This window comes from Pan troglodytes, chromosome 18, assembly GCF_028858775.2.
Source record: "Pan troglodytes isolate AG18354 chromosome 18, NHGRI_mPanTro3-v2.0_pri, whole genome shotgun sequence".
In the NCBI taxonomy this organism is placed as follows: domain Eukaryota; kingdom Metazoa; phylum Chordata; class Mammalia; order Primates; family Hominidae; genus Pan; species Pan troglodytes.
The window spans coordinates 83,450,204-83,469,015 of record NC_072416.2 but is presented as its reverse complement, the minus strand read 5'-3'; the positions used below and the strand labels follow the sequence as shown (position 1 = coordinate 83,469,015).

Genomic DNA, 18,812 nt, shown 5'->3' with positions numbered 1-18,812 from the left:
TGAAAGTCTAAAGGAAGCATCAGGTTTTCAAGAGTGGGCTGCTCTGGGGTGGAGGAAGGAGGCAGAGGGGACCCCGGGGTTCTCGTCTGCAGCTGAAGAGATGACAGCTGGAACAGGCCACCTGGTTTGGCTGTTGCGGGGAGCCAGGCTGTGCTCTGGAGTCTTTGCCGGTGTTTTCTCATTTCACCAGCGGCCGGGGAGGAGGCATCACTGCTGCCATCCCCATTGCACAGAGGGCGCCTGGAAGCATGGGGAGGCATCGTGCTGGGTTGGCATTGCTCCCGAGACTTCAGGTCCACCACAGACTCAGCACGTGACCTCCTTTGGAAAGTGGGTCTTTGAGATGTAATTATGACCAGATGAGGTCATGCTCGGTTAAGGTGGGCCCCCATCCAAAGACCGGTGTCCTCCGTAGAAGGCCGCGTGAAGACACACAGAGAAGGTCACATGATGGCAGAGGCAGCGATCACAGCGATGAAGTTCAGTGATCGGAGAGATGGCTTCTAGGAGCCAAGGAACCCCAAGGACTGTGGGCAATGCCAGAAACTGGAAGAAAGGCCCGGACAGATTCCCACTCTAGCTCCAGCAGAAGGAAGCCGTCCCGCTGACACCCTGATTCCGGACTTCAGGTCTCCAGAACTGTCAGAGAACACATTTCTACTGTTTCAAGCTACTTTAAAAAAAATTTTTTTTTTGAAATGGAATCTCACTCACTCTATCCCCTGGGCTGGAATGCAGGGACTCAATCTCAGCTCACTGTAACCTCCACCTCCCGGGTTCAAGCGATTCTCCTGCCTCAGCCTCCCGAGTTGCTGGGATTACGGGCACACACCACCACGCCCAGCTGATTTTTGTATTTTTAGCAGGGACAGGGTTTCGCCATGTTGACCAGGCTAGTCTCAAACTCCTGAGTTCAAGTGATGCACCCGCCTCGGCCTCCCAGAGTGCTGGGATTATAGGTGTGAGCCACCGTGCCAGGCCAAGCCACCACTTTTGTGGTGATTTGTTACAGGACACTAACAGGACACGGGACACTACCACAGGCTTGTCACTCATCCAATCACTAACAGAAAGAGTACAGCGATGGGGGGACAAAAGCCGATCCGTGACTCTCAGGTGCTGGGCTGGGGAGAGAGGCCTGACCATGGGGGCTCGGCGGAACACTGCGGAGAGGGGGAGGTGTTCAGCATCACGATGGCGGTGGTGATGGCCACACAACTGTACACGCTTGTCAAAACTCTTCAAAACAGACACTTAAAACATCTGGCTTGTATTGTATGTATAATATTCCTCCATAAAGCCAATAAAAAAAAAAGCAATTTAATTTGCGTGCACACTCAGCTATTCATCACAAGAGGTAATGTCTAGCATTGTCCCTGTTTCACAGACGATGGAATGTTCTGGGACCACACAGAGGTGACGGGTGTGCACTGTCGTGAATGTGTGAAATGCCCCTGAACTGTACACTTACCAGTGGTTCATTCTGGCCGGGCACAGTGGCTCACACCTGTAATCCCAGCACTTTGGGAGGTCGAGGCAGGTGGATCACCTGAGGTCACGAGTTTGAGACCAGCCTGGCCAATATGTCGAAACCCCATCTCTAAAAATACAAAAATTAGGCCAGGCACAGTGGCTCAGGCCTGTAATCCCAGCACTTTGGGGGGCCGAGGCAGGTGGATCACAATGTCACAAGATCGAGACCATCCTGGCCAACATGGTGAAACCCCATCTCTACTAAAAATACAAAAATTAGCTGGACGTCGTGGCACGCGCTTGTAATCCCAGCTACTCGGGAGGCTGAGGCAGGAGAATCGCTTGAACCCGGGAGGCGGAGGTTGCAGTGAGCCAAGATCGCGCCACTGCACTCCAGCCTGTTGACAGAGCAAGACTCTGTCTCAAAAAACAAAAAAAAAAAAACAAAAAAAAACAAAAATTAGCTGGGCATGGTGGCGTGCACCTGTAGTCCTCGCTACTAGAGAGGCTGAGGTATGAGAATTGCTTGAACCCAGGAGGCGGAGGTTGCAGTGAGCCAAGACTGCGCCACTGCACTCCAGCCTGGGTGACAGTGAGACCCTGTCTCAAAAAAAAAAAAAAAAAAGTTCATTCTTTTGTGTGAATTTCACCTTCAATTACAACAAATTAATCAAAGCCCAGAGAGGTTAAGCAATGTGCCCAAAGCTGCACAGCAAGTAGCTGGGAATATGGGGGGCGGCACCTCCCATGCTGAGGGTGGATTTCCTGATCACCTCTCTGCCTCCTTTACGGGGCTCCCAGGGTCAAGGGCAGGGCTGCCTTATTTCTATGTAAGTCCCCATAGCCTGACCCGGTCAACCCAAAGCCGGCTCTAATAAAAGCAGGAGGGAAATAAGGGCCCTTTGTGGTGAGAAGGACGAGTGTTTTGTGCTGGCGGGGGGATGGGGAGGAAGGCAGACAACCAGGAGGTTATGGGCCCCACGGAGAGGCCTGGGAGGTGGCCTCTGGCCTCTGGGCCTCTGCCCCCAGCCTGACCTTCACCCCTAACCCCCACAGGGTGAGGGCAGTGTAGGGAGGGTCTCCCCGGGGTCAGGGGCCCAGCTGGGCTCTGTCAGCAGCTGCGGCTGGCCGGGCGGAAAAGGGCGGGGATGAGGCCCAGCCTCGTTACCAGGCGGTGGCCACACACTGCGCCCAAGCCGTGGCCCTGAGCCCTGTGGGGAAGTCTGCCCTGCCAGGGCCGACAGCCCTTTATTCGACCCCATGGGACACCAGAGCTCACGCGGGGGCCGGGGAAGGAGGCTGGGGAGGGTGGCGTCCCCTCCAAGGGTGGTAGCAGGTCCAGTGGAAGAGAAGGATCCAGAAAATGCTGCTGGATTCAGGAAGGAAAAAATCCAGCACAAGCCAGATGGGCACAAAGGCGCCCTTCTGCAGAGCGGGCTGCCCAGGGGGGCTGGTGCCACCCTTGGGACAGGGAGGAGGAGGGTGAGGAGGGACGCCTGGCTCCTACTCAAGCTCTGAGCAGGCTCAAGGTGATCAGGAGACCTCAGCTGGGATCTGCAGCCTGATGTCCAGCTCTGCTGAGAGACCCTGGGTGAGGGACATACCCACTACATGCCTCAGTTTCCCCTTCTGTAAAATGGGGATAATGACAGTGCCAACCTCCCAGGGCTGCTGTAAGGATTCCATGAAATACTGGATGTCACATGTGTGGACAGTGTCTGCCTGAATCAGGCTTTGCTGTTCTCGTGATTATTCCAGGCCTGCAGCCCCCTCCCACGTCTGTCTGCTACGGCTCTGACACTGAGAACGGGCACTTCGCTGCTCCCTGCTCGGGGACCCGGCAGACACTCCCCAACTGCTTGCTCTCAGGGGAGGCTGGGTGGGGCTCCCACACTGGCCTGCTCAGGGACAAGGGGACTGCACGAGCTGGTGAGGCTGAGGAGCAGGAGAGAATGCAGGACATGGCACTGGCCGGCCATCTGGTCAGCATGACAAGGTGAAACAACTCAGAATCTACTGGACAGCTCGTGGGTGGCCATCTCCTATCTTTGTGTGTCTCAGTGACAACAAAGGCTCTATGAAGAGTTAGTTATTATTACAGATTATTACAAACAGGGGTGTATGTTGGAAAAAGGTGCTCCCTTGCTCCAGAACACCTGGCATGGTGTGTGCTGTGTGGCCTGGATTTTGGTCTGCGTCCTTGGTCCTTGGGCAGTGTGTAATCTGCACAACTGCACGGGGCAGCTGTGGAATGAACACACAGAAGGCCAAGCAAGTGACGGAGGGTTTAAGGCATGCTCCTTGCCCCCTAGAGGCCTAGTGTCTATCGAGGTTGCAGAAAGAGAACTGCTTACATGTCATTTGATGGGATCAGTACCCAATGGAACGGAGCTCACTGGAGGTCATGGGGAGGGATCCTTGAAGGCTGCCGCACTCCAGGTTGGGGGCCTGGGGGTGACGTGGACATGGCCTTGTGATGAGAAGACGGCAGGGGCCCGGGTCTGCTGAGGCAGGGCAGGCCTGTGCAGGGAAGTGCAGGCGGGGCCTTGGCCAGGGGCAGGAAGGCTGCCCTCAGGAGTGCCACAAAGGGGACGACCCTTCCCACGCAGGGAAGTGACTGACTGTCCAATAACTGGCATCCAAACCACTTCTCCCCTTCAACAAAGAAAACCCAAGCGGCGACTCTGGGAGGGGAAGAGGCGTCGTCTCACTTCCCCGCTGGGTTCTGCACCCAAGACCTCTGCTCCCCGGCCTTCTTAACACCCACCTGCCCCCATCACCCGCAAGGACATGCACCAGGGAGCTGGAAGTCAGGCATGGGACAGCAGAGTGGGGAGTGGAGTCAGCTGAGCCCCCCGCTCTGGGGGATGCTGGGCGCCTTCCACAGAGCCTTGGGGCCCTCAGCCATCCCAAGGGGAAGGGAGACCTCCACAGTCAGCAGCGTGGCCTGCGCTCCCCTCATCCCTCCTTGGTACCCCCAGGTTGCCATCCTCCCCTCTCCAAAGTTCTAGGTGGCTCCTGAGGATGATGGACCCCCCTCTCCAGGCAAAGCTGTGCAGGCCTTGGCTTGGAGGCAGCCTTTACCCCAAACCTTCAGTGGCTCCCCACTGCCCACAGCTACTTTCCACCAACAGTGAGCCCCCAGCCCATCTCCCTCAGCTCCTCCACACACAGCTCCTGCCCAGCCAGGCCCCCAGGGCTCTGTGTGCCTTCCTCTCTCTAAACACCCTTTCTTCAGGCCCAAAGATAAAGAACGAAGCCAAGGAGGCCGAGTGGCTTCCCTGTCACTCACACAGCTTTTCGGGTAGGAATCAATCAAGCTAGACGCAGACATCTCCTGCCTGCTGGGGCCGCAGGCTCAAGGCCACCGTGCTGCGGTTCTGGGGAAGCCAACCAGGTTCTAGCTGCCCTCGGGGATCATCGTGCACGGTTTCTATCACCTCATAGTGCCCTTTTCAATCATCCACCACATTCTCATGACAGTGGCATTTTGATGAGCACCGGGCAGGTGCTGGAAGCCTTCATAAGGACCACATAACTCTCCCATTTTACAGATGAGGAAACCAAGGCTGAGAAAAAGTAAAGGTCTTGCCCAAGGTACACAGTAACCCAGTGGCAGGATCAGCACCAGAACCTGGTCTTCTGTGCCCACGTGCAGCACACTGCCACCAGGCTAGCCTGGCATGACACAGGTGGGACCCCAGGTGACATGGAACCTCCCAGTTCATGCTGAGACCCTTGGCACCCAAGACATACCCCCAGGTTTAGCCAGCACTGGTGATGCCTCCCACCAGCCCCTGGGCCCACATAGAGATGGGGGCGGCTGAGCAAAGCACTGCTCTTCACCTATCCACCTGCCCACCAATCCCTTCTGTCCCATGTCTCCCTGGCTTCTGTTTCAGGGGGCTGATGGCGGGGCAAGCCCAGCCTCCCTGCACCCCCAGCCTCAGCTCTCCGCGGCACTTCCTGTTGGCAGCCTCTGCTGTGTCTGTGAAAGGCCGTGTGGGCTGCAGCCCGCCCGATGGGAACCCTGGGGCCTGGCTTCTGCTGCAAGTGTTCAGAGGCAGTTATTTCCGCATGAGGACTTGGAACGGAAATGAACGTGGCCAAGCTCGGCGCCCTTCCTGCAAAGTGCCCCTCAGGGAACCGCCGCTCTGAGCTTTCCTGCACGTGTATGTGGGGAGATCTGACGGATGGGCGACCCGGGGGAACCTGCTCCCTCCTCCCGAGCCTCTCCATCTTTGCCCAGGCGAATACCCTGGCAGCTGTCACAGCTCACCCTGCAGGGCTGGCTAAGCGGCAGGATGGCCCAGTGGGTGGGGGTCTGGGCTCCCACCCAGGGCCCCTCCTCCTGCTGCTGCTTTCTTTGAGTGGGAGCTCTAGAGAGATCAGCAAGGCTCTGTGGGCCAGGAGTGGACAAAGAAGCTTCTGCAATGACTTGTGGGAAGGACAGTGGACAGCCTGCCCCTGCCTGCCATGGTTCCAGCAGCAGAAACAGGTGCTGGGTGCCCTGGGGTGCTTCTAGCCCTGGTGGCTGGATGTGCCTGGGACTGATGCTGCCCAGGTTTGAATCCTAGCTTTGTTGCTTCTTAGCTGTGTGACCTTGGGCAAGTTACCTGCACTCTCTGGGCCCCAACTTCCTCTTCTGTACTCTGGGCACAGTCATGGCCCCCACCGCCCAGGACAGGGCTGAGGCACTGGATGAGACAACCCTTGTCAAGTATGGGGAACAGCACCTGATGCTGCTCCAGTGTCCAAGAAGCGCCAGCGGCTAACGCCGGTCCAGAGCTCAGCAAGTACCAGCCAACAACCGTCAGAATTGCACACCTCAGTCTCCCATCTCCTCTCATTCCCCATTGCCAGTGGCAGACGACGAGGACAACTGGCTCCCACGGGAGAGCTGAGAAGGAGGTAGAGGCTTCCGTATTCCTGGTGGATGGGTGCATCACAAGTGGCTCCCAGCACCCACGGGAACCTCCAGCCAGCAGGCTTGGAGTCTACTGCCTCTCAGCAGTGGGGTCTTGGGCACTGGTCCGACCTCTCTGGGCCTCAGGTCTTCATCAGGCAAACAGGGACATCAGCCCCTCTTGGGAGAAGGCGTCAGGAGGGCTCACAAAGAAAATGTGCCAGATGCAGAGCCTGGCCCCAGCGCAGCTCCCGGGCAGGGTCTGGCTTCTTCCAATCCCCATCTGCAGACCCCAGAGTGTCTGCCCTCCAGGCTGCACTCAAGCCTCTCTGTGTTTCTTCTTGGAGGCTGCTCTGGGAGATGGTTTTGGGGTCACCCAAAAGAAGGGGACTCATTACTTGACATTTGCCCCTTGGCATCATCTGCCCCTTGGCTTTGCCCCACGCGGAACCCACAGCCTGATCCTTAGCAGAGTCAGAGACAAACCACGGCTGGCCATTCTCAGAAATCCAGTCCCCTCTCACGCCCTTGAACATGGGCTCCCGAATGTGACCGTGGAAGGAGAAGAGACCCGAGGCCTGTGAGTGCAGGTGAGGCCACCAGACTAGGAGCCAAGCTGTGTCGGAGCAGGGGGGTGGGGAACAGCGGTGTTTGTGTTGTCAGAATTGTGTGATTATCTAATAATTCATTTTGTCCTCTCAAAGTAACATGCTGGCTTTCCTTCTTTCCTCTGCCTGGAGGACCCTGTCCTCTTCCAACAGACAGAGGCTCATCAGGGCATATGTCAAAGGACACCTCTTCCAGGAAGCCTTCCTGGATTGGCAGTCCCCATAAAGACTATTGCTGCTCCCACAGCACCACTGCCCTCATCATCCAGGGTCAGGGAGCCCATCCGCCCCTTCACAGGACTGGGAGTCCCCCTCCCCCACCTCCAGTAGGACACGGACTTCTCTTTCATCTTCCTCTGAAGTCAGAAAGCCTAAGTCACCGGGCGCAGTGGCCCACGCCTGTAATTCCAGCACTTTGGGAGGTGAGGGCGGGCAGATCATGAGGTCGGGAGATCGAGACCAGCCTGGCCAACATGATGAAACCCTGCCTCTGCTAAAATACAAAAGATTAGCCAGGCATGGTGGCACGTACCAGTAATCCCAGCTACTTGAGAGGCTGAGGCAGGGGAATCGCTTGAACCCGGGAGGCGCAGGTTGCAGTGAGCTGAGATAGCGCCACTGCACTCCAGCCTGGCAACAGAGCAAAACTCCATCTCAAAATAATAATAATAATAATAATAATAAATAAAAATAAAAAAGCCTAAGTCTAATCAGCGTCATGCTGTTTCCAGCTCCCTCGCATACAAATGTGTTCACTAACCACTACCCTAGATTACAATGGGGGTTGTTACAATGGGATTTTAGAAGGGAACGGTTCTAATGGCCAGAATTGATTCTTAAAGTTCTCTATCCCTTTCCCATCACTTACCCACACCCCATCTCATCAGCTCTGGTGATTTGCTTAGGTCACGCATTCTTGTTCTCATGCTGTAGCTAAGGCAACTGAGGCCGAGGGACAGGAGCTGGTTTCCCCAAGGTTCCCCGGCATCCAGCAGCAGAGCTGCGGTTAAACCCAGGAGGTTCAAGGTCACCTGCTGCGCCCCAGCCTGGGTGCTTCTTAAAAAATGCAAATTCCTGGGCTCCAGCCAGATCTAATGAATCTGAATTCCAAAGAGAGGTCAGGCACACACATGCTCAGAAGCTCTACCAGGGGTTTCTTTCTGAGTGAAACCGTGGTTTTCATCCCCGCCCCAACATGAAGGAGCCCCCCAGCCTGTGAGCCAGAGGCTGAACCAGTTGAGGGACAAAGACCAGCCCGGCCTGGGTTCCTCATCGGGCGACTGCCCCAGGACCTTGCCATGTCCTTCACCAGCAAACGTGAGTTGCCTACTCTACCCCGTCCTCTGCACCCTCCTGTATCCCACCACCACCCCGTTGCTTACCCTAAGCCCCTAAGCCAGGCTGCAGACAGTCCAGCTCCATGGTTCTCAAAGTGTGGTCTGTGGCCCAGCACATTGGCCTTCCCTGGGAGCCAGTGAGAATGCAGAGTCCTAGGCCTCATCCCAGACCTGCAGAATGGGAAACGGCATTTCCACAAGGCTCCCAGAGGGTTCACACACATTGGTTTGAGAGGCCTGGCACCACATATGTGTTACTTAGGGGACACGAAGCAAGGCCTGGACACGAGTGTGTCAGGGGCAGGGGAGCTGAGCTGGACACGGGTGGCCACAGTACAGGTGAGTCCTTGCGGGGCAGCTGCTTCTTTCACTGACAAAGCCAGCCTCTCGGGCCTGGGAAAAAACCCCAGCATTGGAGGGGAGGCCAGTGGCGGGAGGATGAACTCACAAGAGCCTCTGGGACTGCAGGGGGGACTCCAGGGACCCTCCCATGTAGCAGGTCAGGCCTGTTTGTATATGAGCTTTGCAAGCAGAAGGGGTCAAGGTGACACCCTGCCGGAAACTCAGGGCTGTGCCAAAGATTATTTGAAGATAAAATGAACCTTGAGCCCAGGATCTGATCATTCAGAGGTAGGTGGTGAGAGCTGCTGCCCCACAGACCTGGCAGGTGGAGGTGAGGAAGGCGGCCGAGGCTCAGGAGAGCCCGACACCATTGTTTTCTCGCTGACCTCCCCTCCCTGCAGTGTCCTAGTGCTACGCACACCATTTCTCAGGCCCATAGAGCCCAGGCTGGGCCTCCCGTCTCAGACGGCAAAGAGGGGACTGAATTTTACCCCCACTCCCTCTCTCTCAGGGTGGGTGCCTCCTGCAGATGCTGACAGCCCCACCCTCCCCACCTCCAAGATTTGCTGGGGCTGAAATGCCCCCACCCCCAGATTCCAATGATCCAGCACAAATGCCGCCTCTCCGAGGAAGCCTGCCTGGACCCCATGTGAGTTTTGCTTCTTCCTCTATGCACCCCGGCCCCCAGGACAGAATAGACTGCATCCTGACCTCTGCTGTCCTCAGTGGCAGGGGTGTCTCCCCACAGAAGGGAGGCTCCTTCAGATCAGAAGCTTCTTTGAAACTTTTATGACCCCAGCTGGGCATGGCACTGCCACACACAGCGGGCTCTCAACAGGTTGTCACATTCCACCTCCCCAGTGCCCCCATGGGTCAGCCCAGGCTAAGAGGCAGCTCTGCTTCCAATTAACTGCACCGCCCTGGGCAGGTGGCTTCTATGCCCTGGGTCTCTTTGACCATCTGCCCAGGTTGGCTGTATTGTCCTACGAGTTCCTCCAGCTCTGGCACCCCAGAGTGAGTTCAGGGTCAGTGCCTCTCTAATTATTTTTTAAATGTCAAAGTGCGTAGCGGGGCTGAGAGTACTTATTTCTTTTCTTTTCTTTTTTTTTTTTGAGTCAGATTCTTGCTCTGTCACCCAGGCTGGAGTGCAATGGCGTGATCTCGGCTCACTGCAACCTCCGCCTCCCGGGGTCAAGCGACTCTCCTGCCTCAGCCTCCTGAGTAGCTGGGACTACAGGTGCACGCCACCACATCAAGCTAATTTTTATATTTTTAGTAGAGATAAGGTTTCATCATGTTGGCCAGGCTGGTCTCGAACTCCTAACCTCAGGTGATCCGCCTACCTCGGCCTCTCAAAGTGCTGGGATTACAGGTGTGAGCCACCGTGCCCGGCCAATAGCGCTTATTTCATGATGAACTCCATTTCCTCCTTCCACAGATACTTCCATGCCTACTGTGCGCAGGCATTATTCTGGGTCCTAGGGATGCCGCTGTGAACAAAACAGACCAGCCATGGAGCTCCTGCGGCTCCTTTAGGCTTCAGCAGGGGTGAGGGCAGGAGACAGGAGGCACAAGGTCAGTAAGTAACTCACCAGCCAGTGCTGGTAACACATGCCAAGGAGGAAAATGGCATCGGGGGGTGGGGTCGGGACTGTCAAGTCTGGGGCTGGAGTTTTAGAAAGGGTGGTTAGGGAAGACCCCACAGAGAAAGTGACCAATACGGAAAGGCCGAAGGAAGCGAGGGAGGAGCCGTGTGGAAATCAGGAGGAAAGCAGTCCAGGCAGAGGGGGCAGCAGGTACAAAGGCCCCGGGGCAGCGGCGTGGCTGGTGCAATCAAGGAACAGCAAGAAGGCCAGCAGGGGCAGAACAGATCGGGTGCGTGGAGGAGATGAAGTCAGAGGCGGGGATGTGGGTGGATCATTACTGCCTTGTCAGTCACCATAGGGACATGCACGGCTGTTTCACTTTGAGGTCTTCCATGAGGTCCCACAAAACCCTGGGGTGGCTGGTGCAGGGGGATGGGCAGGCAGCAAGTCCCCCACTCCCCAGCTTGCTCCGGCCCCATGCGTCAGCCCGAAAGGCCACCCTGGGAGCTCAGGCCTCCAAGCCTCACCAAGTGGTGCACGTCTTGCACAATTTCCAGGAGCCAGAACTGACAGAGCCATCTGTCTCGAACAGACCCCGGCACTCGCCTCCAGCTGGCCTCGTGCATGAGCCAGAGTTCTCAGTGACACGGCAGAACACTCATCTGCCGCCGCCAGCTCAGTCCCCCTCCCCCGAGACATGCAGGGAGGCCAGAGGCGCTGGAGAAACAAGAGTCCAGCTGTGGCGGGCGGCACCCGGGGCGGGCAGAGTGACCCGCTGGAGCCCGCGGCCCCCGGCGCTTTCCAGGGTGGAAACACATTTTGCAAAGGCTTCTCTTCCACCAGAGCTGCTTCCGACCGGGCCCTAGTCCGCGGAGCCCATACTATGGGGCAACGAAAAAAACTGCGTTTTCTCACTATTTTGTTTTTAATCCCTACACAGGGAAGAAAACATCCCACTCGCTGATCATACGAACTCGTCTGACTTTAAACTTCCCAAGTGATACCAGAGCAGATGTTCAAACAGCCCCCATATCTTTCATCTTTCAAAAAAAAAAAAAAAATCCCAACCCAATCTGAAGCTGTTGGGCAATTGGACTAATAGATGCGTAAACCGCAGCGCCAAATAATTTCTGGCAAGCCCAAGAGCTGCCCACGATGATTGTTGCAGCTCCGACCGGCCTACTCTTAATTTATTTTAACAGCCCTCAGCCCTCCGGGCCAGCCGCACTACAATAACCTATTGTTAACATGGAAGTCTCCCCATGTGGGAACGGACATTTGGAAGACCATCTTTTGAACGGACACCAGGCTCACCAAGTCCTTGATTCAGTAACACGGACTGCGGCAGCAATTTGAGGGGAGATGAGGCACCAGCCGGGCACAAAGACACAGACACCCCCTTTTTATTTGTCAGAGCTGAGTTGTCATACACTCCCTCGAATAAATGTTCCCATCTGGAATGAGTCACTTGGCAAGGACACGGAGAGCCTTTGCCAGCCCGTGGGCCGACCCGCCTGAACCCCGTATTGGAAAATATCAAGTGGCCACTGTGTCCTCCTCCCGCTAACATGCTCGGAGCACGGGGCCCTTTGCTGGCACTTGTTCATCACCGCCCAGTCTGCTGACCTCCTGGCTGAGCAAGAGGCACACATGCGCCCTGGGCTGTAAACTCAGCAGCTCGGGACGGGGGAGGGGCTGCAGGCCAGATGAGGGGACATCCCGCCCCGTGCCAGGCCCAGACACCAGCCCCTCCATCTTTTCTGGGGGACCGCCCAGTGCCCAAGATAGTGGGCCTCACTCACCCCCGCAGCCTGATGCCCACAGTTGCTTTGACTTGTCTGCCAGGGCACGCCACGAAGTCCTGTTTTCCCATGTGCTTCCTTGTGATGTTCAGACAAATGGCATCAAAGCCACACGCTCTGGGAGGTGGAAGGTGTTTTGGATTAAGCATTCTCAGCCTTTACTGTGTACATGGATCACAGATGTGGGGCTTGTTAACATGCAGGTCCTGATTCTAGGTCTGGGGCAGGGCCTGAGACTCTTAATTTCTTTCTTTCTTTCTTTCTTTCTTTTTTTTTTTTTTTTGAGACAGAGTTTCGCTCTTGTCACCCAGGCTGGAGTGCAGTGGCACGATCTCGGCTCACTGCAACCTGCACCTTCTGGGTTCAAGTGATTCTCCTGCCTCACCCTCCCACGTAGCTGGGATTACAGGCACCCATCACCACGCCTGGCTAATTTTTGTATTTTTAGTAGAAACGGGGTTTCATCATGTTGGCCAGGCTGGTCTCAAACTCCTGACCTCAGATGATCCACCCACCTCAGCCTCCCAAAGTGCTAGGATTACAAACATGAGCCACCATGCTTGGCCGTGCTTTCTTACAAGCTCAGGGTTAAGGAGGTACCCCTGCTGCTGGTGTACAGACCCCACTTTGAGTAGTGAAGGGCTGGTCCAAATCCCCACCCATACAGAATCAGCTACATCGAGAAGCACACACTCTCGTGAGTTTAACCAAATGGACTGTTTGGGGCAGGAAGAACCCCAGAAATGACACTGGGTTCCCCTTGGCGCTTCATGTCACAGGCACACCGTGTCACCCTGGAGATGGCAACATGGATCACTCAGTGTAAGTGACATCTGCCAGGCTTCACCTGGCCATTGTCCCCTTTGAAATTAATAAGTATCTCATGGAGAGATACTTTGAGACGATGCAAATCGCCGTTCTTCATCACACTTTTGCTCACTGATGTCAGCATCCGTTGATGGTTTTGCCTGAAACGATGACCACAGCGCTGTTTGTAAGCAGCGATTTTCTATTTCCATTGTGCCCTCTAGGTTTATTAATTTTTAAGTTCAAATTCTGGTCTGTGATTACAGACCTACTCTAATACCAAAAAAGAGCCCAGACACCCTTGAGCTGACATCTCAGCAACACCTGTCACTGACTGCCGGGACGGCAGCGGAGCAGGCAGCTTCCTCAGCTGAAGGTGAGCTGTGTGTGCCAGCCCTGCCCGCACCTGACAGCCTTCCCCTTAGTATTCCATGAGCCACCATTTTCCCCACAATCCCTCCAGCCTGAACAATCACATCCTACTGTGGACCACGACTCTCCCAGCAGCGGGCGTTTAATATCCAGTTAGCAGGTTCTCACCACCCCCTCGCTGGCTCGAATACAGCATCTGCACCGAGTTCCCGAGAATTGTCAACCCAGCAAATCCCTTAATTGGTGGACATGAAAATCCAGGGCTTTGTGCTGTAATAACAGAGTCCTGGGGGCCTGGGGAGTTTGTGCCGCTTGGAGCTCAGGTTTCTGGGACAGAGGCTGAGCGCAGGGCAGGGAGGCAGGTCTCACCTGGCACCTCCCAGAGTCCTCGCCTAGCAGATGGAAGCAGAGGCCTCTCGCGCCCGGCCCCCGCCGGGAGACCTCTCTTTCCCTCGGCCTGCTCTGCCCTCTCCCGCCTTCTCCCTGTCTGATCCTTCTCTGCTGTCATGTTCTTTGTCCTCGCGCCACACGCTGTGATTACACACCAAGAGTCGCCCTACAGCGACAGCTAAAGCACGACCCGCCGGGCAGATTCTCAATTCTCCCGGCCTCCCGACCCGCCGGGCCTTCTCCTGGGCCGGGGGCATCTTGAAAGCTGAACAACTGGCCTCTGAAGGCTGGCAGGCAGCTGTCCTCACGCATGCCACAGCCACGGGCATGCATTTAATTGCTGGGAGGGACTGTGGAGGCCATGCAGCCTGCCTCCCTCCCCGCCCCCATCTTACTCACAAGAGGAAACTGAGGCCCAGAAAGGCAAAGAGATGGGCCTGAGGACATGTGGGCAGGAGGGAGACGTGGTGGAGCGGATAAAAGCATGGATGCTGGAGCCAGACAGCCTGAGATTAAAGCCCAGCTTCAGCATGTCCTAGCTGTGCAGTCTCAGCTTTTCTGGGCCTCAGTTTCCTCATCCATAAAATGGGTATAATAATGGTCTCTACCCCTTAGGGGCTGTTTGAGGGCTGAATGAGCTAATACACTTATGAAGCACTGAGAACAAGCCCAGCAGAATCAACAGCCATAAATACTGTTTTACCCCACGTTCAATTCAGTGCCCTTCCTTGGGCTGCGGCTGGACAAGGTTGCACCGTGCATCAAACCCTGCCTGCTGGGGTCCACAGCCCATCCCAGGGAGAGCACTGAGGATGCCACCAGCCCAGCCCACTCGCCGGCAGCTGCAGGACGACAGCCTGGGTCCCTCTGGGGCCTTCGCCAACTACTCTGCCTGAGTTAGGCCATGCCTCAGGGCCTGCGACTCTCACGAGCCCATTCGCTCCAGAACAAGGTGCGTGTGCAGCCCCAAAGTCCAAAAAGGGGATCCAGCTGCAAGCCAAGTAGAGCCAAGATGCTCAGGGCGCATGGGGTTGGCACCCACTCTCCGGAGAGCCCGAGTCTGCAAGCCACAGGGGCCCCATGGGGCGTTTTCATTCTCTGCCAGTCCAGCATTTGGTTAGGACGCAGCGAGGAGACGGGAGGCACAAGAGCAGCAGAGAAGAGAGCAGGAACCTGTGTGGCCGGGCCCAATGGCAGAGGCATGGCTAGTACCTCCCAAGTTGGGCCATCCAAGGGGTTCCAGCCTCTACCCTGGTCAGCAGCCACCATATCATGAGGTCATCCAAGCAGCCTTGTGCAGAGGCCCACTTTGGAGACAGGAAACCATGCGCCTACCGTGGGAGGGAGCCGCCTCTGAAGCGGAGCCTTGGAAGCAGATCCCCCTGCCCGGCCCCAGGCCAGCCTGCAGGTGACTCCAGCCCCAGCTGATGTCCAACTCCAACTCCGAGAGAAACCCCAAGGCAGAAGTGCCTGGTGGAGCCACCCCTGGAATCCTGACCCACAGAAACTGTAAAAGATCATCAGTGATGACTGTGGTTGTAAGCCACAAGGTTTGGGAGTGATTAGTTATGCAGCACTAGATAATTAATACAACACAGAATTATGCAAATTTGTCAAGAGACAAGACTTCAAGGCAGGTGATAACATTGAATCTCGACTAAAATCCTGGTATAGCAAAAGCATAAAATTATGGACAGAAATAAAGGAAATCATAATTCATAAAAATCCTCCAAGGAAAAACAAGAGCCTCTGAGTGTCCCCAGCTTTTAACGAGCAGCCCCTGATCCTCCGGGGGCTCTGGGACCTCGTCATCAAACAGTCCAGGATGCCTGAACATTTCCCCGATCCCGTGCGACTCTGACTTTCTGAGACTGGAATTTCCAGCCCTCACTGGGTTCGGTAAATGCCCTGGGTCCCCAAAACATGCACGAGAACTCTGAACCGGGCTTTCAGCAAAAAACAACTTTCAGAAACCTGGAGGAGAAAAAAGCTTTGAAGTCAGTCTACCCCAGTGAGAGGCAGGTCGGTGGCAAACTGATCTAAAGCAATCATGAAAATACAGCAACCCAGCCGGGCGTGGCGGCTCACTCCTGTAATCCCAGCACTTTGGGAGACCGAGGCAGCTGGATCACAAGGTCAAGAGATCCAGACCCTCCTGGCCAACATGGTGAAACCCCGTCTCTACTGAAAATACAAAAATTAACTGGGCATGGTGGTGCACGCCTGTAGTCCCAGCTACTCGAGAGGCTGAGGCAGGAGAATCACTTGAACCCAGGAGGCAGAGGTTGCAGTGGGCTGAAATCGTGCCACTGCACTACAGTCTGGGTGACAGAGTGAGCCTCTGTCTCAAAAAAAAAAAAAAAGAAAAGAAAACATAGCAACTCACAGGATAACCCCGGATGTGGCACCCGGCACCATCTGTGCCATCTAAGACCCTACACAGGGCTCTGCATGTGGGTGGCAAACCTGGGGACTGTGAGGTTTCTGGCGAAATAATGCTGGCATGCTGTGGTGGGCGTGTCCTGCTCAGATAACGTGAATCTATTCCGCTTTTCTTCCAGAGCTCCTGAAATCAAGAGTGGCAATGATAAGCTTGGAAGCAACACTAACCCCGTGCACATGCTCTCCATCCTCCCACCCCATCACTGGACACCACCTGTAACCTGAAGTGGGCTGACACCCTGAAAACCACGTCCATGCACCTTGGTTTTGCCCACGGTGACCAGGTAGGAGGGAACTTGAGTTTTACATTCTTCTAGGGTTTTCTCTTTCTGGAGCATTGCATATCGTTTTTAGAGGAAAATAACAAAAATGGAATCCTTGAAAGTCACTGGGGCCTCTTAGCCCCAACTAATTAAGAGGCAGGTTAGATGGCGCTCCCATGCAAGGTAACTTCTCATCTGGCATTTAAGACACTCACCCCACCCCTGTGGGCCTCGGTTTAGCCACCTACAGCGGGGATATGAGTAATAATTATCTCCTTTGGAGAGCTGCTGTGAGGGTTAATTAACTCGTGCCTGGAACTGCTTGGAGCTGCTGGTGGCCGGGGCTTGGAGGGTGTGAACGTCACCATCCAGAGTGCTGTTCTCAGAGGAGCCGTCACCTGCCTGCTGTCAAGAGGGCCTCTTGTGTCCCCAGCTAACTGGGACCTGGGACAAGCCACAGGGCTTCTGCAGGCCTCAGATGTCCTCCCCAGTAAAGGTTCAGAAATGACAGCCTGGAAGATCATGTCCAGCTCTAAGGCTTTGTGGAGGTGATGCTGAGAGAGGCCGTTTGCATCGTGGGTTCATTTGCTTCTTGACAATTTTGGGTCCCTGCTGAAGTGACTTTAGAGCAAGGAGAGCCGTTCATCTCAAACTTCCCCACAACCCATCAGAGACATGGGGCGGCAGAGGCAGCTCTGACCTGGCCCAGGCACTGGTGCAAACCCAGATGGGAAGACCTGGGCAGGCAACGCCAGGACCTGGTTCCAATTCAGTCCGAGGACCCACGGGACCCTCTCCTTGTCACCGCCGATGTTCTCTGCTTCTCCCTGCACTGGCTTTCTAAGAAATCAGACACAGTAACACAAGAGAGAGTCCTCAGAGGGCTTGAAAAATGGAGAGACACTGACACAGCTGCAAGGAGGCAAAGGTGACATTTTGTAAAGAATGACAGCAGGGATGGTGTGGGGGCAATCCCCAAATTAAAGAGACCATGTGGCCGGGTGCTGTGGCTCACACCTGTAATCCCAGCACTTTGGGAGGCTGAGGTGGGCGGATCACTTGAGGTCAGAAGTTCGAGACCGGCCTGGCCAACATGGCAAAATTCCGTCTCTACTAAAGACACAAAAATTGGCCAGGTATGGTGGCGGGCGCCTGTAGTCCCAGCTACTCGAGAGGCTGAGGCAGGAGAATCGCTTGAACCCAGGAGGTGGAGGTTGCACTGAGCCGAGACTGCACCACTACACTCCAGCCTGGGCGACAGAGAGAGACTCTGTCTCAGTAAATAAATAAATAAATAAATAGACCACGTGACCCAGTGGGACAGCCCAGGAGTGGTGCATTCCATGGGTGGAATCTGAGAGCTTGGGTGCTGGATGGGGCCTTGGCCAGAGAAGCCTCACCCTGGACTGGTAGAGGCCTTACTCAAGGTCACCTGGCCAATGGAAAGCAGGGGCCGGGTGTACTTTTCCCAAAACCTCCAACTCCTGGGCCAGGGCCTTCCTACCATCTCAAGCACCGCCTGCTGGGAAGCTGGGTCTCCAAGGGCCAGTTCCATCTGCTCCGAAACAGCATGCGCTCTGGAGAGAGTGCCGCAGACCTTCCGAGCGCTGGGCGTGTTGCCAACAGAACTGCAGCCCTCAGCAACCCTTGGGTGAAAGGAGAACTTTCTGGAGCCTCAGCAAGGCTCAATTTCCCCCTCAGCTCTGTGTGTGAGGAGAACTGAGTAATTTCACTGATAAACCCTGGAGTCACCGCTCACACTTAATGAGCTGCCATCTCCCCGGCTAATGACGCCGCCGGAGTTTGCTCTGAGCTGGCGTTCCTTCCACCGGGAAATGGGCGGCTCTTGAAACACAGATCCTCACTCAGGCAGGGGAGGCACAGAGAGTCCCGAGAATTCAAGTGAAGACAGAGAAGTTGGAGTTGAGAAAACACCGCCTCCCATAATGACACAAGGCTTATGGGCTCAGGTGCTCACGAGGCCCCATGGAGCAGGCCGGGCAGCACCATTTCACAGGGAGGAAACTGAGCTCCGACCCACAGACCTACATCACTGTTTGATTGATTGATTGATTGACTGACTGACTGACTGAAACAGGGTCTTGCTCTGCCACCCAGGCTGGAGTGCAGTGGTGCGATCTTGACTCACTGCAACCTCCACCTCCTGGGCTCAAGTGATCCCCCCTTGAGTGGCTGGGAACACAGGCACACATCACCATGCCTGGCTAATTTTTGTACTTTTTGTAGAGATAGGGTCTTGCTATAATGCCCAGACTGGTCTCAGACTCCTGGGCTCAAATGATCCGCTGCCTTGGCCTCCCAGAGTACTGGGATTACAGGCATGAGCCACCACACACAGCCCCATGGCACTACCTTAAATGAGCTTGTAGCGGGCTTGCATGGTAGAAGGTATTTCAGGACTGAGAATAGAACCCGTAGAATACATAGGAAAATACACTTTCTCCCTGGGGCCTTGGCCTGAAG

At 55.5% G+C, this 18,812-nt stretch overlaps 1 protein-coding gene and 1 long non-coding RNA gene across 5 annotated transcripts in view; one reads left to right on the top strand and one right to left on the bottom strand.

Moving 5' to 3' along the window:
- GSE1 (Gse1 coiled-coil protein) overlaps positions 1 to 18,812 on the bottom strand; it is a 504,494-nt gene that overhangs the window by 375,153 nt on the left and 110,529 nt on the right. The window lies entirely within an intron of this gene.
- Positions 8,810 to 13,196, top strand: LOC107968919 (uncharacterized). Its single transcript, XR_001710467.3, has 3 exons — positions 8,810 to 9,315; positions 10,105 to 10,241; positions 11,193 to 13,196. It is a non-coding gene; the product is annotated as an uncharacterized LOC107968919 (long non-coding RNA).